The sequence below is a fragment of the Eumetopias jubatus genome, unplaced genomic scaffold, assembly GCF_037043125.1.
Source record: "Eumetopias jubatus isolate StellerSeaLion01/CBP00866 unplaced genomic scaffold, mEumJub1_p1.0 scaffold_10, whole genome shotgun sequence".
Taxonomy (NCBI): domain Eukaryota; kingdom Metazoa; phylum Chordata; class Mammalia; order Carnivora; family Otariidae; genus Eumetopias; species Eumetopias jubatus.
Genome location: NW_028274816.1, coordinates 19,814,625 through 19,841,968, shown reverse-complemented (window position 1 = coordinate 19,841,968; position 27,344 = coordinate 19,814,625).

The following is a 27,344-nucleotide window of genomic DNA, read 5'->3' as shown; positions in this document are numbered from 1 at the left end:
TTTCCTGAGTTATTTCTCCTCTCTTCTAATAGTGCTTCCTGAATCATCTACCAAGCCGACCACTTTCAGAACGACAATTTAAGACTGTTCTTGACTGTCAGGAAAATTAGGAGGAGGAGCAGAAAGAAGATGGTAACCACAAAATGAGGAAGCCAGATATGCTCCTTCCAAGTCTCACCCAAGGACCCAGAACAGGTATCCAGAGCTCCAAGTTTCTCTCCTTCTGGTAACAGAGATCCTCAACAAAGTAACCCAAAAGTCAAGGTCTGGAGGCCAAGGACCTCCCAGGCTCCAGTGGAACCTCAAAAGTCAGAATGTCTTTGATGAGCCTGGGTACTGTGATCATGACCAAGGTGCCTGGGACCTTGGTGATGTGGAAGCTCTTATAGAGGGATGTCTGAATGTCTGCAGGCCTGTGTCAAATATGTCATCTGCCATGGAATGTACCCAGATTTTTCCATCAGCATTTGTTTCTGGAGCAACTAACCTAAGATAATCTACATCTAGAGGCAGAAGCATTTATTCTTCATTTGCAGTTTACTTGAAGAAGCTTGAGCCTTTGGGTCAAACATATTTAGATGACAGTCCAATTTCTATAGTCAGGTATCTTTCTGCTGTAAGTGACTACCACAACTCAAACTATTTTCAGCTAAAAAGGGGATTTATTTACTCACATACCCAGGAAGTGAAGGGGTTTCATATGGCATCAGATAGGGTTTGATGCAGCCACTCAATGATATTTCTTTTTTTAAAAATTTTATTATGTTATGTTAATCACCATACATTACATAATTAGTTTTTGATGTAGTGGTCCATGACTCATTGTTTGAGTATATCACCCAGTGCTCCATTCAGTACGTGCCCTCTTTAATACCCATCACCAGGCTAACCCATCCACCCACCTCCCTCCCCTCTAGAACCCTCAGTTTGTTTCTCAGAGTCCATGGTCTCTCATGGTTTGTCTCCCCCTTCGATTCCCCCCCTTCATTTTTCCCTTCCTGCTATCTTCTTTTTCTTTTTTTTAACATATAATGTATTATTTATTTCAGAGGTACAGGTCTGTTATTAAACAGTCTTACACAATTCCCAGCACTCACCATAGCACATACCCTCCCCAATGTCTATCACCCAGCCACCCCATCCCTCCCACCCCCCACCACTCCAGCAGGCCTCAGTTTATTTCCCGAGATTAAGAATTCCTCATATCAGTGAGGTCATATGATACATGTCTTTCTCTGATTGACTTATTTTGCTCAGCATAATACCCTCCAGGTCCATCCATGTTGTTGCAAATGACAAGATTTCATTCCTTTTGATGGCTGCATAGTATTCCATTATATACAACATCTTCTTTATCCATTCATCTGTCGATGGACATCTTGGCTCTTTCCATAGTTTGGCTATTGTGGACATTGCTGCTATAAACATCGGGGTGCACATGCCCCTTCGGATCACTGCATTTGTATCTTTGGGGTAAATACCCAGTAGTGCAATTGCTGGATTGTAGGGTAGCTCTATTTTCAACTGTTTGAGGAACCTCCATACTGTTTTCCAGAGTGGCTGCACCAGCTTGCATTCCCACCAACAGTGTAGGAGGGTTCCCCTTTCTCCACATCCCTGCCAATATCTGCCGTTTCCTGACTTGTTCATTTTAGCCATTCTGACCGGTGTGAGGTGGTATCTCATTGGGGTTTTGATTTGGATTTCCCTGATGCCGAGCGATATTGAGCACTTTTTCATGTGTCTGTTGACCATTTGGATGTCTTCTTTGGAAAAATGTCTGTTCATGTCTTTTGCCCATTTCTTGATTGGATCATTTGTTCTTTGGGTGTTGAGTTTGATAAGTTCTTTATAGATTTTGGATACTAGCCCTTTATCTGATATGTCATTTGCAAATATCTTTTCCCATTCTGTCGGTTGTCTTTTGGTTTTGTGGACTGTTTCTTTTGCTGTGCAAAAGCTTTTTATCTTAATGAAATCCCAATAGTTCATTTTTGCCCTTGCTTCCCTTGCCTTTGGCAATGTTTCTAGGAAGAACTTGCTGTGGCTGAGTCAATGATATTTCTTACTCATCTCTTGGTTCTGATATCCTTTTCGTCAGCTCCATTTCCAGCTGGACTCTATTTACAAAATAGTCAAGAAGGAACATGACCTAGTGATTCCTTAAGGGCCTATAATTGGTAGAGGACTGTGTTTGCAAAGCTTTGAATTATATGGAGGAACCCTGAGTATGGGATCCAGGTAGATGCTCTACATTTTAGGTTATGTCTGGATCACATCTCTACTCCTACAGCCTGCAGTAATGTCAGCCCCACAGAAATCACATGGATTAAGGATGAGGGAGGAGAGTGTTCCAAAGGGAAACAAACGGAGCTCTGTTACCAGAGGAAAAGAGAATAAATGGTGGGCACAGCAAGTTATATGAGTGACAAGATCACTTAGCCTTACTGCTTAGTGCAAAGAAGGAAAGAAAGGAGGGATACTTGAAGAAAGGACTCAGGGCATTGGGCTGACTTTCTTGGTGGTGGTGATTCCTCTCGAGTCTGACTTCTGTCCCGTGTCATTCTGACTGCATGATCCCGTGTTTCACAAACTTCTCCAATTAAAGAAGAACATAGTGACATGAGTAAAGGTTTAGGAGACAGACAAAAATGAGCACAAATTCTTATTCCCGTGACTTAATAAAATACAATATACAGCTGACTATTGAATAATGTGGAGCACTGAACCCCTGTGAAGTAAAAAAACTGACATATAACTTTCGATTCCCCCAAAAACTTACCTGCTTATAGCCTAATGTTGACCAGAAGCCTTTCTGATGACATAAACAGTCAGTTAACACATATTTTCTATGTTGCACATATTATATACAGTATTCTTAGAATAAAGTAAGCTAGGAAAAATGTTATTAAGAAAATCACAAGCAAGAGAAAACACATGTACAACACTGTACTGTACTGAAAAAACTCCACAGAGAAGTGGACCAGTGCAGTTCGAACTCCTGTTGCTCAAAGCTAATGAAACAGTAGCTGTCATGGGCTGAATTGCCTCCCCCCCCCACCCCCCCCACCCCCCGCCTCAAATTCATATGTTGAAGCCCTAAGCCCCAGTACCTCAGAATGTGAATGTATTTGGCGATAAAACCTTTAAAGAGACAATTAAGTTAAAATGTGGCTATTAGGGTGGGCCCTACACCAATCTGACTGGTGTCCTTATAAAAAGAGGAAATCTGGGCATAAAAAGGGACACTAGGGGCCTATGCACAGAGAGAAAAGACCGTATGAAGACACAGTGAAAAGGTGGTCATCTGCAAACCAAGGAGAGAGGCCGCAGAAGAAACCAAACTTGCCAACACCTTGATCTTGGACTTCTGGCCCCCAGAAGTGTGAGAAAATAAATTTCTGTTGTTTAAAATCCCCAGTCCAGGGAATGTTGTTATGGAAGCTCTAGCAAATAATATAGTAGTACCAATTATTGAGCATTTATAGGATTGCAGTCATTGCCCTAAATGCTTTTATAGAGAGGTCATTTAAATCCAATGGCAGCCCCAAAAGGTGGGATTATGGGTATGAAAAGTACAGCATGGGATGGTGAGTGCTGTGAATTGTGTAAGACTGATGAATCATAGACCTGTACCTCTGAAACAAGTAATACATTATCTGTTAAAAAAAAAAAAAAAAGACAGTAGGAAGGGTAAAATGAAGGGGGGGAATCGGAGGGGGAGACAAACCATGAGAGACTATGGACTCTGAGAAACAAACTGAGGGTTTTGGGGGGGGTGGGGGCATGGGTTAGCCCGGTGATGGGTAATTAAGGAGGGCACGTATTGAATGGAGTATTGTATGTTATACGCAAACAATGAATCATGGAACACTACATCAAAAACTAATGATGTAATGTATGGTGACTTATATAACATGATAAAATAAAATTAAAAAAAAAGTACAGCATGGGGAATATGATTAATAATATGGTAATAATATTATATGGGGATAGATGGTAACTACACTCACCCTGATGAACACAGATGAATGTATAAAATTGTCAAATCATTATGTTGTACACCTGAAACTAAAATAATATTGTATGTTAACCATACTTCAATTTAATTAATTAATTAGTTAATTAATTAATGTAAAATAAGTGTGATTAATTTACAGATTGTGTAGGTGGAGGAACTGACTTTTGGAAAGATTAAAGACCTATTTAAGGCCATGCTGAGAGCACATGGTTCTAATCAGACTGTATAACTACCTTCTTGAAACCTCCCCTTGAACATCTGAACATGACAAAAAACAAACTCAAGGTCTATTCACCAGACCCAGTTTTGTCATCTGAAGTTTTCTCCACCAAACATTTATAAGCCAGACTCCAAAGAACCAGTTTTTTTTTTTTTTTTATGAATGACACCCTGCCTCATCCTTCAAATCTAATCCATCATGAAGTCTTGTTTATTGGACTTCATCTTTTCACACAGTGCCTGACACAAGAGATACCCAATAAGAAATTATTAACTTTGTGAAAGTAGAACTGATATGTTTAGCAACAGAAGAGATGGGCATCAGTGTACATTAGAAGGAAGGTCAAAGATTATGCCAAGATTTTAATTCAGGAAATAAAAGGCAGTCTGCAGAAAGTTCAGGTAGATTAGCCCTGAAGAACTCATCAACCTCACAGTCATTCTCCCTCTGTTCCTATACAGGCCTCTCTACTGTTCTCCATGCCCTGAGAATCTGCTATGGTCCAGACCATTATCTCTCACCTGGATTAGGTCAGCATCTCTCTGTATGATTTCTCTGATGCATTTTCCACTACAGCCAGAATAATCAGATTAATTCTCCTTAAAACACTCCATGGTCTCTCTCACCAGGTAAACGTTTGCCATATGACCCAAGTGATCTTACTGACTCTCATTCTAACCCTAAATAAGGCACAGATGTAAACAATGGGCAAAGAACTTAATTTTGTCAAGGCTGTAACCCCAATTGTGGCCTAGTCACAAAAACCACAGATTATTTTTTTTGTGTCACACCAAGTCACTTCCCAGGAAGCCTGGTATAATATAACAGTGATATTGAGAACAAAGGTCTCTTCATCTCGGCATGGAGGAAACAGACCTAGGTAGGGCTCCTGGAAATCGTCTTGCTTCTGCTATGAACTGAACTGTGAGTTTTAAGATGAGCCAGGCCTCCAAAACTTGCCTCATCTATAATTTTAGGTTTTGTGTACTGATCTCTGTGTACTTTTCTGCTCCACAAAGAAATTATAAAATCACTGGCCATGTTATTGAGAAGAGACAAGAAGATCTCAAGATGAACTAGAGACAGAAGAGAACAACATGCCATAGACAATTTGAGAAAAACACTAGTACTGAAAAAGGAATGTGTGGATGGACTGCCTCAGAAACCAGTGATTAAGAACTTGGGTTTTTCCCCACCCGAGTTTTCTCTACACTTGCCCAAGGAATGACAAAAGTAAGAGCTGAATTTTCTCCAGAAGCAAACGGGATAGAAACCAGGCCTCAGACACACCTCTTCCTACCAAGGCTGAGTGAGGATCCACCCAGGAGGTTGTGGTCCAGAGGGCAGGAAGTTGGGGCCAGATCCTTCCCTTCCCATTGATATGGCTGCCCTTTGGGAGGGAAAAAAGGATCACTTGCTAAAAAAAACCTAGAATCAGATTCTATGAGCAACAAGCTATCTTGGGAAACAGCTGGAACTACACACTCATTTCTCAAATGAGAAAATCAAGGCACAGGAAAGTCAGATAACATATCCAAGTTCACTGAGCCAGGAGGAGATATCCAAACCCTGGTCATTCTGAATCCAAAATCTGCCTTCTTACTGTATCAGAGTAAGCACCAATGATGGGTGCCAAAAGAATGTCTGGCTGACATCTCTGTCTTTCTAAGAGCGGCTATAGATCTCATTTATTGTCGTCATAGTTTTTCTCCTCATACAAAGGCAACTCTTGCTCTTTAACCCTTTGGTATTGAGGAGCTACATGGGAAATTCCAGGATCTCTTGTCCTAGCCTATGAGTGAGTTATTTTTGATGTTGACACCCAGTTCCCTTTACTGTTCTGATATTGGGGCTCAAATTTAATCATTTCCCAACTGGGAATAGCTATTTTCTCATTTGGTAGCAGATAATGCTCATATCAGTAGGTAAGCATTTAGTATGCTGGAGAAAAAATAATCAGAAAATTAAAAAAAAGAAAGTATTTTGAGTAACTGGATGGATACATTTTATCCATCCTGTCTCCTCTCTGGGTGTCAGTGTACCCATCTGGAACAAGGGGAAGTGTGATCAGATGATGTCTAAGGATCTTTGAGTCTCCAGCCATCTTGAATCCTGTTTACGATTGAGAACAGGAAAGGAAGGGCCCCATGGCATCTCAGTAGGGTAGCCAGGAACTCAGGTGGCTGTGGACCCTTGGCAGCTCTGAGAATAAGGGGTCTGACCTCTGAATTTTTAGAACATTCCCCTCTCCTTCTTTATCCAGGTTATGTGCTTTCCCTTTAGGCAAAGGATCATAGGCAAATTGTGTGGACCTGAGGTAAAGAAGAAAGTTAGCCCCTGACATTTTTGCCCAATAAGCTTACAATGATAACAGTATTATCCATCATGGCTTTGTACCTATAACCTATTAATGAATAAATCAACCTTCTAAGTCTAACCTAATCAGGTACTGACACAATTATTTATCAAGTATTAGATATAAAATTTCACCTTTTTTTACCAAATAAAAAAATTTAAGCTTAATAAACCTTAATATCTTAATCACAATAGCTTGACAATCATTAATAGGTCAGTAATCATAACAATAGCTATTACTCATTAAGCACTTTACTGGACATCAGATAGTTTCTCAACTGTTTTACATATATTTTTCATTGAGTCTTTTCCAACCTTATAAATTAGGTTCTTTTATGATTCACATTTAATACATGAGGCAACTAAGGCTGAGAGAGGTTAAATAATCAGCCCAGAGTAACACAGCTAGTATATACTGGAGCCAAGATTCAAACTTGAATTGACCTGACTCCAAAGACCACTCTCTAAACCATTCTGCCTTTTAAAACTACCTTAAAAGTCGCATGCCTTTAGGATTAAAAAGGTACTCTCCTGTTTGGTATGCCTATTCTTGTTGGAATGGAATTATCTTTTGAGTCTTTCCACTTGCTTTGGCCAAGCTGGGAAGCCATCACATTTCCTGATCTGTGATTTTACATATCTGTCTCTTCCAACAGTAACTAAGGAAGAGAAATACCAGCCAAGTTAGCCTCTCAGAGGGTGGAGTCAGATCACACAGGATGACAACTCCAGCAGCTAATGAGACAGAAGCTCAGAGCTTCAAGAGCCTAAGGTAGAGATGAGAGACCAGGAGGATATCAAAGGTAGGAGGGATGAGCCTGGAACCTCCCAGGTCACAACATGGATCCAAATCATATAACGGATATAGTGCCATGTCAATCTACACAATTCAGAGGAGAGGAAGGAGGAAGGGTGGAGGATTTCCACTTATGACTCATTGGCCAGCACAGTGTTACATGGTCATCCCTAGCTCCAGGAGAGCCTGAGAAATGTCTCTAGAGTAGACAAAGTCAACAGAAAGAAGGAAGCCAGAAAGAGTATTGAAGGAACCAAACTATAGTTCCCACCCCTCTTCCTTGACAGCTATCCTGATAAAATCCTCAAATAATGAATAATATCATGCATATTATGTCCAACCAAAAGAAAAGTCAGGAAATGGGAAGGTAAGGAAATGTGGGAAGGTATGAGTTTATCAAGATGACTAGGGTATATCTGAGAATGACATAATTGTGTTGGTATATTCAAAACCTTAATACAAATTACAGGATGATCCATCACTGGAGTCAGACACCTAACTCAATCACTGACAATAAGAAAGGGTGTAAAACATTGTCCTGGTTTATTTCATGTTGCATTAAATGTACAAAATTCCCATATCTTACAACAGACAAAATATGTTCTGCACCAAGAACAGCAAAGGGAACTAAAGGCAATTTATATAGTGGGTTTCTTTTGTGGAAGTGAAACTGATCCAAAAGACCCATTTTATTCCATCCTCTGAGAGGTATCCTCTGATGCAGTGGAGGGTTAGTTCACCTACCTCTCAAGAGCCTAGGATAAACAGGTCTCAAAAATCACCACACTAAACTACTAAGCTACTTTCTGAAGTTCAGGCTGACTTCTTACATGCCTGGAACAGCAGATAGGTATATTTTGGCAATGTAAAAAGAAGATTCTACAGTTAAAGTAAATAAATTGTGATCAAGCCTGTAAATTTGGTTGGAAAGAATTATTTTCCTAGGTCTGAATGCCAACTCAAAGCTAAACACTGTTCCTTGGAACTTGGGGTTCCTGACCCCATTCTATGACATCTTGTGCACCCCCCCCACCACCACCACAAACACACACTCTCAGCAGTTTTGTCTGTATGGCCAATTAATCTCCCTAGATAATAGGTCTATATGCCTGTTGCCTCTTCTAATTCCAAAAGAAGATAAACTCAGGCTCAATAATAGAAGGAAGAACATTTTCACAGTTATAGTTGTCCCAAGTAAAATGCATTGTTTTGGGAGGTACTGGGTTCTCCATCCCTTGACATAAACATGTATTGTTAGAATACTGTAGAAAGATTATCCACATCACAAGAGGTATAGATTGTAAATTCTTTTTCTGACCTCTGAATCTCTGAGGTCCTATAGTGTCCTGAAAATTTCTACTTCCATATTCTTTGAGTCCATTTAAGCTTGGAAGCCATCAGAGGTATGTGTTCATTCATTCATTGACTTGTCCACTCATTCTTTTATTTATTCAACTAATAAACATGTGCACATAATCCACCATGGGCCATGTCATGCGGTAGGGGCTGAGAAAACAGAGAGAAAAAATAAGTAGTCTCCCTTCCTTAAGAGGTCGTAGGGATGCTTGATGGTGGTATGCAGCAAGTGCTCCGATAACTAAAACCCACACATATACACTATGCCAGATGGAGAGGAAAATTGCTAGTGGGAAAGCTTTCCAAAAAATTAAGTTAAGAAAAAGCATTTGTTATCTAATCTGAAATCTTCCCAGTATTTAATAAAGTTCATTGCTACTATGTTTCTACACAGTGTTTCTGTATTTCTATAGCACAGTCATTGGGTGGTTATCCAGACACTGGGGGCTTTCCAAATGTCTAAGCAGTCTTATTCAAAAAAAACATAGGTTATCAGAACTAAAAATGTTCATTGCTAGATCATCAAACATACTCCTCTCATGCATCATAGTGAGAAACTGAGGCCAGAGGAAGTCTAGTAAGCTGTTCAAAGTCCCACTGTGATTTTTTGGGAGCCAAGGCCGAAATCAGGTGCTTGTGTCTCTCAGTCTTGTATCATAACAGCTTCATTTATTTTATGGTTTACGTTTTATTTTAGATGATGAGGATAAGCATGTATGTACTAATCACTTTGCCTCTGTCAGACTACTTTCAAAGTGCTTTAAATGCTTGCTCTGTTGCACCTGCAAGATAAGCTTAGGAAGTAGGTGTTAGGGTCTTCATTTTACAAATAAGGAAACTAAGAACTAAATAAATTACAGTTGACCTTTGATCAACATGGGTTTGAATTGCATAGGTCTGCTTATATTCAGATATTTCACAGTACAATAGTGTAAATATATTTTCTCTTCCTTTTGCTTTTTTTAAGTCTCTCTTCTCTAGTTTATTCTAAGAATACAGTATGTGATATATAGGCAAAGTATATGTTAATTGACTGTTCAGGTTATCATTAAGACTTCTGGCCAACAGTAGGGTATTAGTAGGTAACTTTTGGGGGATTCAAAACTTATATGCACCTAATACCCAAACTGTTCAAGGTAGAACTATAATTACTTTGTAAAGACACAGAGCTAGGAAGTGGCAGAGGAAGGATATGAACCCAGGTCTGTCTGGCTCTCAAATCTCATTATCAGGCATTATACCTTATGACCTTTTTCTAGCATGCTCTGATGGAGTGCCTATTGATTTGTCCTAGACATCCAGGATAGGAGGAATCAAATACAAGTCTTAGACCACAGCTTAAAGTAGGCTAATGTTTGTTCTATGGAGTCTTAGTGAGGGGAGAACAAGGTTAGCTGATACTCAGTAGCATTCCCATCCTTTTCTCCCTGTGATGACAGCACTCTCCAGCCAACTGAAACAACACTGAGAAATGGAGCAGTGATAAGTAATCTAGGGGCATGACCCACCCCACTGGAGACATTCACAGCCGTTGCCATAACAAAAGCAGGAGCTGTGATAAGGAGCTGGGAAAATCTGTTACAAAGAAGACTACACCCAAATCAGACTGTGGACATGGACCATAAACAGCCTTGGAACTCACACAGTATGGGAGAACAGGCACAGATCCCAGGGTGCAAATTCTGTTTCCCTTTCCAAATGGCTCCTGATTCCTGATGGAAGCTTCGTCTTTGTAAAGCCAGCCACTCAGGGTTAGCAGGGGTAAGGAGCCCTATTGGATTTGGCCCCTGGCTGACTCTTTCACTTCAGCTCTTGTTCCTCCAATATATCCATTTTATTTTCAGCCATGAAGAACTGTATTTGTAGGTGCCAGAATATTCTGTGCCATTTCTTAGCTCTCTGGCTACTGGATATGTTTCTTTCTACCACTGTCTTTCTCCTTCCTTTAAGTTTGAGAATTTCTATTCATTCTCCAAGGTTGATTCAATAGGGTTCCTTATCTAGGAAGCCCTCTATCTTCCATGATCAGTAACACCCCCATCATTTCAGATGAGAAGAATTTTGTTCCTCTCAAGGGCTGTCATAGTACCTTAGGAATATCTATATCAGAACACTTCCCATATTATATTAAAATTGTGGGTTTGTGTTTTTGTCTTCCTTTGTAGACTGCTGCCTTTTGGAAAGCAGGGACTATGCTGTATTTACAAGATGTAGTAAAATAAACATTACATTCTCAATAAATACTGCATGAATGAATATATGAATGTAAAAATGAATAAACTGATGAGCTCAAATTAATTTCATAAAAGAAATACTGGTCTAGTAGATGGAGCCAAAAATAATTCATCCTTTATGTCTTTTCTTTTCTATGGGCTGGATCCATGGTATCAGGCATACAAAGAATAGTTCTTGTATCATTATGATTCAGAGTATAGAAGGAGGGTCCACAGAGATGATCCAACTCTACCTTGTTCACATGGGAAACTGAGGTTTGGGAAGGTCAGATGACTCTGCAGGTACCATTCATCTCAGGGACAGATGATTTTCAGGCAGGCATCGACCCAGTCCAATGTCATCAATCAGGGTGGTGGTATTGCCACCATTTTATGAAGCAAGTATATTAACTGAGTATTTATGATGGGCCAGGCCCTGTGTTGGAGCTGGGGGTCCAGTGGGAAGCAAAACAAACAAGGTTCCTGTGCTCCAGTGTTTACAGTCTGGGTAGGAGGGGAGATAGATGAATAAACTGAAGTATACAGTGTACGAAGGAGGGTCACTAAACCTGGACCTGGAGAGTCTGTTTTCTTGGAGGAAAATTCAGGCTGTGGGGAATTCACAATTTGATTAGTGTGACCCCTCCTGGATATAGTAATGACTATTTCCTTCTACTCCTTTGCTAGGACTTACTAACCGCCAGGCCTGTACAGAGTGTTTTACATGCTTTGCCTTTTTAAACCGCCCCCCCCCCAGTTTCTCCTAAAGTTAAGTTTGATTGTCCCCATTTCACAGATGAGGAGGAGACTGAGGCCCCAAGCAGATAAGTGATAATAAAGTCCCCCAGCTAGTTAGGGGTAGAGTCAGAGATGGACCCAGGTCTGCTTCTAACTCTGCACCCCCCAGTCTATCATGGCTCACTTTAAAAATGTGCTCCAGGTGTTGAAGAATTGCCATTCCCAGATTTCACCAAAATGTCTGCCTTTCCCATAATTACTGAGCATTAATCAAATGTAGAAATTGGTGCTGGGCTCCAGAAAGAGATATGAAAGGGACCAAGAAGGATTCTAATTGCTAAAGGGCCAAGAGTCCTGTGAGAGAGAGAGAGAGAGAGGAAGAGGAAGAGAAGGAGAGGGAGAACAATTAAAAGGCAGAAATACCAGAAATAAAAGAACTATAATCTAACCAAATCAAAATCAAAAAGGCTACTAATGAGGTGCAATAAAAAATGGGGGCACTAACTGCTAGGATAAATGAGGCAGAAGAGAGAATCAGCGATATAGAAGACTAAATATGGAGAATAAAGACACTGAGAAAAAGAGAGATAAACAACTACTGGATCACGAGGGCAGAATCTGAGAGATAAGCGATACGATAAAACAAAACAACATTAGAATAATTGGGATCCCAGAAGAAGAAGAAAGAGAGAGAGGGGCAGAAGGTATATTGGAGCAAATTATAGCAGAGAACATCCCTAATGTGGGGAAGGAAACAGGCATCAAAATCCAGGAGGCACAGAGAACCCCTCTCAAAATTAATAAAAATAGGTCAACACCCCGACATCTAAGAGTAAAACTTACGAGTCTCAGAGACAAAGAGAAAATCTTGAAAGCAGCTCAGGAGAAGAGATATGTAACCTATAATGGTAGAAACATTAGATTAGCAACAGACCTATCCACAGACCTGGCAGGCCAGAAAGGACTGGCAGGATATCTTCAGAGCACTAAACGAGAAAAATATGCAGCCAAGAATACTATATCCAGCTAGGCTGTCATTGAAAATAGAAGGAGAGATTAAAAGCTTCCAGGACAAACAAAAACTAAAGGAATTTGCAAACACGAAACCAGCCCTCCAAGAAATATTGAAAGGGATCCTCTAAGCAAAGAGAGAGCCTAAAAGCAGCATAGACCAGAAAGGAACACAGCCAATATGCAGTAACAGTCACCTTACAGGCAATACAATGGCACTAAATTCCTATCTTTCAATAGTTACCCTGAATGTAAATGGGCTAAATGCCCCAATCAAAAGACACAGGCTATCAGATTGGATTAAAAAACAAGACCCATCAATAGGCTGTCTGCAAGAGACTCATTTTAGACCCAAAGACACCCCCAGATTGAAAGTGAGGGGGTGGAAAACCATTTACCATGCTGATGGACACCAAAAGAAAGCTGGGGTGGCAATCCTTCTATCAGACAAATTAGATTTTAAACCAAAGACTGTAATAAGAGATGAGGAAGGACATTATATCCTACTTAAAGGGTCTATCCAACCAGAAGATCTAACAATTGTAAATATCTATGTCCCTAACATGGGAGCAGCCAATTATATAAGACAATTAATAACAAAAGCAAAGAAACACATTGGCAACAATACAATAATAGTGGGGCACTTCAACAACCCCCTGACTGAAATGGACAGATCATCTAAGCAAAAGATCAACAAGGAAATAAGGACTTTAAATGACACACTGGACCAAATGGACTTCACAGACATATTCAGAACATTCCATCCCAATGCAACGGAATACACATTCTTCTCTAGTGCCCATGGAACATTCTCCAGAATTGATCACATCCTAGATCACAAATCAGGTCTCAACCAGTACCAAAAGACTGGGATGATTCCCTGCATATTTTCAGACCACAATGCTTTGAAACTAGAACTCAATCACAAGAGGAAAGTTGGAAAGAACTCAAATACATGGAGGCTAAAGAGCATCCTACTAAAGAATGAATGGGTCAACCAGGAAATTAAGGAAGAATTAAAAAAATTCATGGAAACCAATGAAAATGAAAACACAACTGTTCAAAATCTTTGGGATACAGCAAAGGCAGTCCTAAGAGGAAAGTATAAAGCAACACAAGCTTTTATCAAGAAACAAGAAAGGTCTCAAATACACAACCTAACCCTACACCTAAAGGAGCTAGAGAAAAAACAGCAAATAAAGCCTAAACCCAGCAGGAGAAGAGAAATAATCAAGATCAGAGCAGAAATCAATGAACTAGATACCAAAAGAACAGTAGAACAGATCAACGAAACTAGGAGCTGGTTCTTTGAAAGAATTAACAAGATTGATAAACCCCTGGCCAGACTTATCCAAAAGAAAAGAGAAATGACCCAAATCAACAAAATCATGAATGAAAGAGGAGAGATCACAACCAACACCAAAGAAATACAAACAATTATAAGAACATATTATGAGCAACTCTATGCCAGCAAATTAGATAACCTGGAAGAAATGGGTGCATTCCTAGAGATGTATCAACTACCAAAACTGAACCAGGAAGAAATAGAAAACCTGAACAGACCTATAACCACTAAGGAAATTGAAGCCGTCATCAAAAATCTCCCAACAAACAAAAGCCCAGGGCCAGATGGCTTCCCAGGGGAATTCTATCAGACATTGAAAGAAGAATTAATACCTATTCTCCTGAAACTGTTCCAAAAAATAGAAATGGAAGGAAAACTTCCAAACTCATTTTTTGAGGCCACCATTACCTTGATCCCAAAACCAGACAAAGACCCCATCAAAAAGGAGAATTACAGACCAATATCCTTGATGAACATGGATGCAAAAATTCTCACCAAAATACTAGCCAATAGGGTCCAACAGTACATTGAAAGGATTATTCACCATGACCAAGTGGGATTTATTCCTGGGCTGCAAGGCTGGTTCAACATCCGCAAATCGATCAATGTGATCCAATACATTAACGAAAGAAAGAACAAGAATCATATGATCCTCTCAAAAGATGCAGAAATAGCATTTGACAAAGTACAGCATCCTTTCTTGATCAAAACTCTTCAGAGTATAGGGATAGAGGGTACACACCTCAATATCATAAAAGCCATCTATGAAAAACCTACAGCGAATATCATTCTCAATGGGGAAAAGCTGAGAGCTTTTCCCCTAAGGTCAGGAACGTGGCACGGATGTCCACTCTCACCACTGCTATTCAACATAGTATTAGAAGTCCTAGCCACAGCAATCAGACAACAAAAAGAAATCAAAGGCATCCAAATTGGGAAAGAGGAAGTCAAACTCTCACTCTTTGCAGATGATATGAGACTGTATGTGGAAAACCCAAAAGACTCCACCCCAAAACTGCTAGAACTCATACAGGAATTCAGTAAAGTGGCAGGATATAAAATCAATGCACAGAAATCAGTGGCATTCCTATATACCAACAACAAGACAGAAGAGAGACAAATTAAGGATTTCATCCCATTTACAACTGCACCCAAAATCATAAGATACCTAGGAATAAATCTAACCAAAGAGGCAAAGGATCTGTACTCAGAAAACTATAAAATACTCATGAAAGAAATTGAGGAAGACACAAAGAAATGGAAAAATGTTCCATGCTCATGGATTGGAAGAACAAACATTGTGAAGATGTCAATGCTACCTAGAGCAATCTACACATTCAATGCAATCCCCATCAAAATACCATCCAGTTTTTTCAAAGAAATGGAACAAATAATCCTAAAATTTGTATGGAACCAGAAGAGACCCCGAATAGCCAGAGGAATGTTGAAAAAGAAAAGCAAAGCTGGCGGCATCACAATTCCGGACTTCCAGCTCTATTACAAAGCTGTCATCATCAAGACAGTATGGTACTGGCACAAAAACAGACACATAGATCAATGGAACAGAATCGAGAGCCCAGAAATGGACCCTCAACTCTATGGTCAACTCATCTTTGACAAAGCAGGAAAGAATGTCCAATGGAAAAAAGACAGTCTCTTCAACAAATGGTGTTGGGAAAGTTGGACAGCCACATGCAGAAGAATGAAATTGGACAATTTCCTTACACCACACACAAAAATAGACTCCAAATGGTTGAAAGACCTAAACGTGAGACAGGAGTCCATCAAAATCCTAAAGGAGAACACAGGCAGCAACCTCTTCGACCTCAGCCGCAGCAACTTCTTCCTCGAAACATCGCCAAAGGCAAGGGAAGCAAGGGCAACAATGAACTATTGGGATTTCATCAAGATAAAAAGCTTTTGCACAGCAAAAGAAATAGTCCACAAAACCAAAAGACAACTGACAGAATGGAAGAAAATATTTGCAAATGATATATCAGATAAGGGGCTAGTATCCAAAATCTATAAAGAACTTATCAAACTCAACACCCAAAGAACAACTAATCCAATCAAGAAATGGGCAGAAGGCATGAACAGACATTTTTCCAAAGACATCCAAATGGCCAACAGACACATGAAAAAGTGCTCAATATCGCTCGGCATCAGGGAAATCCAAATCAAAACCCCAATGAGATACCACCTCACACCAGTCAGAATGGCTAAAATTAACAAGTCAGGAAACGACAGATGTTGGCGGGCATGTGGAGAAAGGGGAACCCTTCTACACTGTTGGTGGGAATGAAAGCTGGTGCAACCCCTCTGGAAAACAGTTTGGAGGTTCCTCAAACAGTTGAAAATAGAGCTGCCATACGATCCAGCAATTGCACTACTGGGTATTTACCACAAAGATACAATGTAGGGATCCAAAGGGGTGCGTGCACCCCAATGTTTATAGCAGCAATGTCCACAATAGCCAAACTGTGGGAAGAACCAAGGTGTCCATCGACAGATGAATGGATAAAGGAGATGGTATATATACACAATGGAATATTATGGAGCCATCAAAAGGAATGAGTCTTGCCATTTGCATCGACCTGTATGGAACTGGAGGGTGTTATGCTGAGTGAAATAAGTCAATCAGAGAAAGACATATATCATATGACCTCACTGATATGAGGAATTTTAATCTCAGGAAACAAACTGAGGGTTGCTGGAGTGGTGGGGGGTGGGAGGGATGGAGTGGCTGTGTGACAGACATTGGGGAGGGTATGTGCTATGGTGAGCGCTGTGAATTGTGCAAGACTGTTGAATCACAGATCTGTACTTCTGAAACAAATAATGCAATACATGTTAAGAAAAAAAAAGAAGAAGAAGATAGCAGGAGGGGAAGAATGAAGGAGAGTAAGTTGGAGGGGGAGATGAACCAGGAGAGACAATGGACTCTGAAAAACAAACTGAGGGTTCTAGAGGGGAGGGGCTTGGGGGGATGGGTTAGCCTGGTGATGGGTATTAAAGAGGGCTCATTCTGTGTGGAGCACTGGGTGTTATGCACAAACAATGAATCATGGAACACTACATCAAAAACTAATGATGTAATGTATGGTGATTAACATAAATATAAAAAAATAAAAAAAAACTTAAATATGGAAAAAATGCAAAAAAAAAGGCAGAAATACCAAGAGAAATACCTCACAGCACTGTGGGAAATAGAAAAGGAAGTGATTCACATTTCTTAGAGAGGTCAGAGAGGTGAATCGTATCATGACTGCTTGTTTGTTAATAGCCAACTTCTAGATTTAACTTCAGAATAATAACCAAGTCCTCCTGGTGAACACACAGTCAGGAAATACAAAACAGAATCCAACTGGAGAGTTTTAACAAGAGTGACTGTTGGCAGCCTCTTCGTGTTCAGGAGCTCTCCCCTATTCCTGAGCAGCTAATCTATTCAAGAGCTAGGTGAACTGCTGGGTGGGTTTCAAACTCAGCTCTACATTAGAAGCTTTTTAAGGGGGGGTTAAAAATAAAATAATACATATTATTAAAATAATATATTATTTTATAATATTGTATTAATTTATTTTATTATTTAATTTAATTTTATTAATAATGATTAATAATTATTTTAAAATATAACATAAAAATAAAAAAATATTTTTATTTAAAAATAGCAATACTCAGGCCACACTTCATACCAATTAATTCAGAATTGTTGGGACAGGAGTCATAAATTGGTAGCTTTAGAAAGCATACACACTCCTCTTCCTATGATTTTAACCTGCAGCCAGTTGGGGAACCTACTGTTATGTGGAAAAAAATACCCTGTTTTGGCAGCACTAAAGCCACAGACAGGCCTAAAAAAAAAAATCTTAAAGATAAATGAGGTAGGTAATGGCCATTATTTGGCCAACTCTCTTTCCACAGGGCCTTTGAACAACCTCTTCCTTCTGAATGGATCATCAGTTGCCATTTCCACCCATCCTTCCCCATTTATTTATTTAAATTGCAGTATAATTGCCATACAGTGTTATATTAGTTTCAGGTATACACTATAATGATTCAATAATTTCATGCATTTCTCAATGCTCATCAAGATGAGTGCACTCTTAATTCCCTTTATCTATTTCACCCATCCCCCTACCCACCTCTCTCTGGCAAACACCATCCTCCCCCACTTTTTAAAAAATATTGTATTTAATTTTTCAGAGAGAGTGAGAGAGCACGCATGCATGTGTGAGAGCTGGGTGGGGCTGGTAGGGGCAGAGAGAGAGGGAGAGAGAGAACATCAGACTCCACACTAAGCATGGAGCCTGATGCGGGGCTTGATCTAACGAACCTAAGATGATGACCTGAGCTGAAATCAAGAGTGAGACCCTCAACCAACTGAGCCACCCAGGTACCGCTATCCTTCCCCATTTAATTAACTCTTTATTCTACTTTTTGGGATCTCTTTCCCAATGGAGGGCACCAGCCAAGTTCCTTTTGTCATCTGTCCTCAAAGGACATGTTTCTTTACTTCACAGCCCTCATGTCAGCCTATAATTATACAAAAACCAAGAGGGTAAAATATTGAATGAAGTCCATCTTGCCACTAGATTGGAAACTTCCAGAAACAGGGACCATACAAATGGTGATTTCCTCTGTCCATAATCAAGACCTAGCTCAGTGACTAGAACAGAGGAAGCATTCAATAGATATTTGTTGAATGAACGAACAGATGAATGAATGAACGAGGAAAGGAAAGGATTACACTCTAGGCCATGAAACAAAACCTGAATAAATCTAGGCATTTTTGTTTCTATTGTTTTTTCTAGCCTCCAGTCTTTTCTTTCTGTTTTCTCAGCATTTCAACATTAAATAGCCTCTCCCATATCCACGTTTCATCTTTCAAAGCCTCATTCCAAAATCACCTCCTGAATCATGCTTTCCCAAATCATCCCACAGGAAGTGAATTCCCTCTTCTCTACAAACTTGGAATTCTAATTGGAATGTGTTACTGTATGTTTTTGTCTTGGATACATATCACCACTTTCAAGGGATTATAAGCAACTTTGAGGTGGTAACTGACTAATTCATACTGCCCTTCCCCATTTGGTGCCCAGTGAAATGCCTACCACACAGTAGGTATTCTATAATTATTTGCTTTAATGCCTGTCTGAATGAATGAGTATATGTCACGGGTAAATGGGCAATAGACTTCTGCATTCATTTTTCAAACTCAAGCAAAAGGACAATCACATAGATTTTTAAGCTCATATGTATTCCAAGGATTTACTCTAGGAAAAAATTACTAATCAGTCCTCTTTTCTCTTTTCCTTTTTAGACCACACTCTAATTTTTTTTTTCTTTTACTAGAAGAGAGAATGGAAATAAGACAGTGATTCTGTTGAAGTTTGGATAATTACATTTTTCGCACTGCTTAGCGGTTAGGATTGACAACTACTGATTATCCAAAGCAGTGCGTATTTTTCAAAATAATTCACAACACAAAAGTAATAATTGGATATAATTGCAAAACCAATTAATATAGTTTCAGCACATTCTTAAGTTTATGGACCTCAGTTTCCCCAACCTTAAAATAAAAGAGGTGGAATAGATCAGTGTTTCTCAGTGTTTATTCCCCTATGACACACATAACTCATTCAAAGTTCACTCATTCATAAGGTAAATATTTAATGAGCATCTACTAGGATAAGTGAAAAACATCTTCTAGTGGAGGAGACAGGCACTTGTCAAAAATCATATAAATATCTTTATTATTGCTATGTCTAAGAAATAAAAATATTTTAACAGAGTAGTGGACAGTATGGACAGTCAGAGAGGTCAGGAATTACTAACAAAATGGCAAAAACAAAACAAAAAAATCCCTCTTCCCAGAGTATGGGCATGTATTAGTCAGGGTTCTCCAGAGAAACAGAACCAAATGGTTGTATGAGAAAAAGAGACTTATTTTAAGGAATGGCTTATGAGATATTAGGGGCTGGCAAGTCCAAAATCTGTAGGGCAGGCTGGCAGGCTAGAAACCCAGAGAAGAAATGATGAATTCAAAAGTAGTCTGGAGACAGAATTCTCTCTTCCTCAGACCTCAGTCTTTTTTCTTAAAGCCTTCAACTGATTGGAGGAGGCCCACCTCTATTATGGAGGGCAATCTGCTTTACTCAGAAGTCAACTGATTTAAATGTTAATCTCATCTAAAAAAATACCTTCACAGTAACATCAAAACTGGTATTGACCAAATATCTGAGAACCATGGCCTCACTAAGTTGACACATAAAACTAACCATTACAGAGCACAGAGGAAAGACAAAAAGAGGCCAGGGGAGCTATGGGGAATGCCTGGGGAGAGGATGGCAGGAGATGAGACCTAGCGCAGACAGAGACATGGCATACAGGGCCTCATGGGCCATGTAATGGATGTCTGCTTTTTTCCTACAGGTAATGTGAAGTTTTTCAGGGGTTTGACATAGCATTTTGTCATGATCAAGCAGTGCTTTCCAAAACCAGTACTTTGGTGAAGCTGTGAGCACAATATTACAGGGTGTGGGGAGACTGGTCTGGTAAGTAGAGCAAAGGAGAGGTAAGGACTAAGATGGTGGCAGGGAAAATAGGGAGATGCACCATAAGGCTGGAAGCATCAGGTGATGGATTGATGGGAAGGGTTACCAACCAACAGCCCCAGTTTTAGTACTGAAAGTCCTGTGTCCTGTGAGACCTCTTAGTCCCTGGCAACTGGGATGGTTGGTCACTATAGAGGAAAATGTCAATGATGATATTTATGTTTCTGGATATAGAAGGATCATCCTGAATACTCCCTAAGTTGCAAAGCTAAGCTAAGCCCTTCAGTTCATTAAACCAATGATTTTATATTTCACTAAGTGGGTTGGGTTGTCACTCACCCTAACTAATCTAAGATGAATGAAATAAATAAAGTTAAGACACATTGAATTTCAACTTCCTCATTTAATATCTAGGAACATGCAGGCACAGAGAGGGTCATTGGCTTGGCCAAAGACCAAGACCTAGAGACAGAACTGGGATGCAGTCTCCTTCTTTCTAGTATAATACTCTTATCAAATGCCCAATTCCCCTTGCATATTAAGAAAAGATCAATAGTTGCACAGGAAATATTTTCTAATTATTTCTGTTATCTACAAAGCAGAGTGGTCACTATTGAAGACTCTGTACATCCAGAAAATGTACTACACACACTACAATTATTGGAAACAATGTTTTGAAATTTTTCAGGGTCTTTTTTTTATAATCAGAAGGTTTTCTTTAAAAAAAAATAGCAGTTCTTCTAACCTCTCAGAACCCAATTCAAATCATCCCCCTTTATGGGCTCACCTTGAGCTGGAGAAAGATTTTTAAAGGGAAACCCAATAGCTTCCTATGTCTTTGGCAAGATCCAGGCATTGCTAGGCAGTTGGTTATGAACAGAATCAGCACCTGGGGTACTCCAGGTTTGTCCTGACATCATTCAGGGGGGTTCTTCTGGAACAGATTCTAGCACATGATTCAAGCCCAAGAGCTTTCCGGTTTCTGGTGCCATGACTTACTGATGACTGTTGGAACTTTAATTTTCAGGATAAGCTGGAAAACTTCACTAGTTACATAACTTAGAAGGACTTATCAGATGATGCTCCAAGGACAGAGAGGTTGACTGCACGTGTCAAGAAGGGGTAGCTTACATTCTCACAAACTGATAAAATTTTCACATTGGAAGAGCTGAGAAAACACTATTAATCAAATCTCCTCCTTGTTGGTATGAGCCACGGTTCCAAAATAAGAAGGTGAGTTCCTCGAGGGCACATGGGAAATCTGGGGTAGATCTAGGGCAATTTTGTCTTTTTGTCTAGCAGTCTTTCCAGGGAACTGGTTATTATCTCTTACTTATTCTTCTGTTAATTTGGCAAAGAGAGAATCTCCATTGGCTTCTGAAGGTGCAGCTGCACTGTCTCTGTCTTGGGTTATTGGGCTAAGAGTATTAACACCTTTTATTACAGTCTTCTGAAATAAGATTTAGCAATTGAAGGTTACAACCAAGGTTTTACCCTTTATTCTGATGCCTGTATGACCACTGTTCGGCCCCAACAGGCTACCAACCCTTTGGGGCAGACTTTTGCTAGCCCACACAACTAGTCTACTGTGATTCATCAGCCTGGAATATAGTAGGGCTTCCCAGCCAGTGCTACCCACACTAAAGAGGCACATTGGGGATATTCTCTACCGCTGTTCCTGGCTAAATGTCTCTATTCTGTCTTAATTTCCAGGATTGTAAATATTAGCACTATATCCCAAATGCTGTAGCTTTTGTGTCCTTCATTTGCCTAGTTATGGTTGAGAGTGGTTAAAAACACATACACAGAAAGGTAGAAGTCACAGGTGATCATTTGATGTGCAAATTTTATTTATTTAACCTTAAAGTAGCTTTGCCTAATGATGCTCTTCTAAGGAACTAATTCCTAAATCACTGGGGTTCTAGTAGCCCTGAGTGCTAGGACAAGTGATAAATTGGTGTCTAAACCTCTTCTTTTCTCTGAGCTCCCTCCATCCCCATCTGACTAGGATGGTTGCAATCATGATGGATTTCACAACTTTAAACAGCTTTTTCTAGACACTCTTTCCAAAAGAATCAATGAGACAAAAACACAGGATGTGAGAGAAAAACACAATATAAGGTAATTTTTTAAGGGCTTTGTTGAGCTACAAAAAGCTTGAATCCATTTCTAGACTTGTGTTGACTGCCTGTTTCAATGGGTAAGAACAGGAGTCTCTCTGAGTTTCCATGTTTCTGTCTACAGTGAAGAATTTTTTCTTTTCTTCTTTTCGTTTCTTTTTTCTTTTTCTTTCTTTCTTTCTTTCTTTCTTTCTTTCTTTCTTTCTTTCTTTCTTTCTTTCTTTCTTTCTTTTTCTTTCTTTTCCTTTCTCTTTCTTTCATCTTTTTCTTTTCTCTTTTTTTCTTTCTTTCCTTCCTTCCTTCCTTCCTTCTTCTCTTTTCCTTCCTTCCTTCCTTCCTTCCTTTTCCTTCCTTTCTTTCAAGAGGCAGAGAAAGAGAGAGAGAGAGAGAGAGAGAGAGAGAGACAATGAATTGGGGGTGGAGGCAGAGAGATAGAGAGAGAATCTTAAGTAGGCTCTACATAGACTCAGTATGGATCCCAGTGTGGGGCTTGATCTCATGACCCTGAGATCATAACCTGAGCCAAAATCATGAGTCAGATGCTTAACCGATTGAGCCACCCAGGCACCCCTACAGTGAAGGTTCTTGATAGGCTTCTGTTAAGGTTAAAATAATTGACTTTTAGAGCCAGAAAGAACATTAATCTCCACTACCCCAACCAAAACATAATCTTAGAAGTATTCATTTCTCAATCTAATTCCAGAGTAGCTAGGCAAAATGTGTCCTGGGAGGCTGAGGAGTGGGAGTGGTCAGCAATAGGTGAAGTCCAGTTCACTCCTGAGGGGTTCAAAGCAGAGATGAGGCTCTGGCATATAGGATCAGATCTCAGTTGAGGAAGAGTAAGAGATGGTAAAGGTCTCAGTCAAGGGATATAGGCTTCCCAGCCTAGCCACTGACCCCTCAACCTTGGGGATATGGCTTCAGATCTTTAGTCCCCTCCACAAAAATCAGCTTTTTCCCAAACCCCTAATGGTTTGGCTCATTTCTCATGTCTCTTCAGATACAGCCATATTGGGGGAATTGAATGAGACCTATACTGGCAGAGGAAGTCTTTTCCCTACAATTAAGGGAGACACAGAGGATCCAGATTTTAGGTTCAGTTGGGAAGCCAGAATCAAACAGCTCAAAGTTCCAGCTTTTACACAGACCATCACACCAACAAGGCTAAAGTAAAGTGTAGATTTCAAAGGTCCACAGCTAGGATGTCCAAGGTGAAGAGAGTAGGCATACCCATTTCATACCAAGAGGGAGCAACCTTTAGACATTCTTGTGTGCTGGTGATATTGTTTCTGTCATAGTCGGTGTGGTGGATGTGGATGGGTCACTGAGTTCCCAGCACCTAAGATGGGACAGACACTGATAGGACTGTCTGGGACAGTCAAGACATGGAACATGGATAATCCCACGAAAGATGTGATCAAGCAGAACCAGAGAATAAAATCTGAAACTGACTTGGGAACAATTTAAGAGGGCAGGGAGAGATGACACATACATGGACATAGTTTCGGTGAGCTCCAACAATTTAAAGGGAAGTTTGTTCTACTTCCCAAAATTTGCCAAATGCTCAAATCCAAGCAGCATTCATGGTCAGTTGGCCAGTGTATAATTCTCTCCAATTCCAGAGGAAACTCCTTGTTTCTACCCTTCTCAGTATGTCTGGTGCCCTTCCTTCTCAGTCAGCACTTCCAGCTCCTAAGGGTTTGACTGCCCTGTGATTAAGGAGGTTTGTTGGGGTCTAACATACTGAGAAAGGGGTGTGGAGAAGGAAATAAATATTTAATGAGAATTTTGCTTCTGAGCCTTCTTCTTAGAGGGGGAAATGGAAATGAAAATCTTCACTGGAACCCTTGTTGTTGGAGGACAAGGAAATGTTCTTGCACTGCTGTGAAAACGAGCTGCTGGCACCTCAGCAAGAGGCAGCTCTGAGAGGGGAAGTCTTAATGAATCATGGAGTAAAGAGCCCTTTTCTGGAAGGAATTATCCCCAGGGCTTTCCCTAATAACATACCCAGTCCTCAGCTTGATGGATGTGGAGTGATGTATATATGCAGCATATGTACCAACGCTTCCCACCCCATCAAGATGAATCAGCCTGCTGGCCCACACAGAGGGGTTTTTTGGGGGGCTTCAAACAGTGATAGACTAGAGGACAAAACTTTCCTAGAGGAAGCCTCAGAAATGGTGAGGAGTTGGATTTGTGACTTTGGATAAATCAATGAGCCTCTCTGTTCTTTGGATTTCTAAGCCTATAAAATAGAGATAATACTAGTACATGCCTCATAAGGACTATTTTTGAGAATTTAATGAGATAATATTAAAAAAAACTAGAATTATTGACCTATAATAAACACTCTACAATATTTAGCTATTTTTACTGTTGTCATTGCTGTGGTGGTGGCAGTTATCTTGGCGGAAGTTGGGGCTTGGAACTGAAGTGTTGGATAATAGCTGCCATGTGAAGAGGTGGGAATGTGGCTGATTGCAGGAACATTCCAGGTCTTTTTAGTAGTAGGAGTTGACATGTATTGATTGCTTACCATGCTCAAAGTATCTGTTATTCATTATCTCATTGAACACTCATGTAACCAAAGATAAAGATATCACCACCACCACTACCACCACCACCATCATCACCACCATCCTCATTCTGAGAGGTAGAAAGCAAACCCAGGTTTGAATGATTGCAGAGCCTGCATCTGTTCTTTCTCCCATATTCATCTCTGCTGCCTACTCCAAGCCTTCCATTTATTCCAATGTTGAGACAGCCTAACATTATTATTATAGCCACTTAATGCTGGCCCTCCTTCCACCATGTCCTTTTTGGGTCCACTGTCATCACTGATAGTATTTACCTGAGCTCTCCATTATGCTCTTACCCTGAGATAATCCTGACCAGGTCCATTATCATTGTCACACCAAGAGGTGTCTTATTTTCAAGAGCCCTAGCTCTCCTAGGTCTTGGGAGAACTCTGGACATCAAATCCTTCCTTGTCATTCTCCTTGCTCCTATGACCTGTCCCAGATATTAGCCTCCTCACTATGACTGTAGGTATCTTGGCATTGTATATCAAAGCCAAATTTCTACCTGGGATCTTATTCCCAAATGTATTAAATTATGCTACTACCACCTGTCCTGCTACTTGTCCCTACATACACTGCACTTGAGACCCCTGGATGGGGAATGGCCTGATAGGGCCCGAGATCACCCTGCATCATGGGCCACCATGAATAGGGCCTCTTGTTGCCCCTCACTCTACAGCTTCAGACTTCAGTGTCAATCAAGCCCCACATCAAATAGACCAGCTCATTTGCTTCCTCTCTGCTTTATTCAGGTGTAGATGAGGAAGAAGTGATACTTACTGAGTGACAGAGAATTCACTCTTGTCTGAGGCCCAATTTTCCTCTATCTTGTCTTTGTCTGGCTTCCTTTCTTCTGTTTCAAGATGTCTCCCTGTATTCTATGTCCACATCCCTCTCATTCAGCCTGATTTTCCAAGATTTCATCACAGAGGATGGGCCCCCTGAGTCATTTTCATGTCAGCAGGAATAACCTACTATTCTGAGGAGATGCATCCGTACTTGACCCTGGGTCAGTCCCTTCATGCTGTGTCTTTGCTGGCTCCTACCACTTCACTCCTCAAATTCTGGGTCCTCATTAGCTCTCCTTCCATGTTCAAAAGGTGATTTTATATGGAAAGGTGAAGTTCATTAATGTATGTTCAAGTATCTTCAAAGATTTAATCTCTTTCTCCTCCCTGTAGACATTTCTGTGCTCACACTATTCATTGGAATAACATGGTCTGGACTGTGAACTTCTTGAGGGCAGGAACATTGATGGATTCATCATTGCATCTCCTGTAACAAAGGCAGTGTCCATGATCTACTGGGATCTTGGTTCCTCATTTTACCATGGGTTCACCAATCTCTTTGGAAAGGAGTCCACCTCCATAAGCTGACCTGATGATCTATTCCTAAGGTAGGAATGATTAAAAAATGATTAAAAAAACTCTTGGCTGTTTGGATGTTGTCTGAGTTTCACAGGTGGTCTTCAACATTAAGGGCTCTAATGAAGGGTTCCTCCCTGGTGATGTCCCTTTCCCCATGAGAACAACACACTCACTGTAAATAAATGAATTAATGAACAAATGAATGCCTGTAATACAGAGTCTCTGCTAAAACGGTCTGTTCAGCTTCAGGGGGACCACTGAGTGTCATCCTTTGGGGAGGAATAACAGATTGAGGGTCTTACAAGTGAACAGATGGGAAATTTGGGGGAACAGATGCAAGGCCAGGAAGGTCAGAATTAAGAGGCTCAAGGCCTCTTGACTGCTGGTGGCATTCAGGGTGGCTGCAATAATACTCCCTTGCCAGAAATTCTGCAAGGCCACAGGGCATATATCTGAGTCTCTCTCCCCTTTCTCTCTAATACGTGTTTCCAGTTCTCTGAAGGGACAGCAGGACTCAGTCCAGGTGAAGCAGGAGCCTATATTGTATTCACCTTTCATTCTAGTACAACAGCTGGCTGATTGCTTTGGGTTACAGGGGTTTATGGTGACCCTGTTAATTGATGCACAAAACGAATCCATCAAAAGGTAAAGTGATCGCACTGCTTTCTG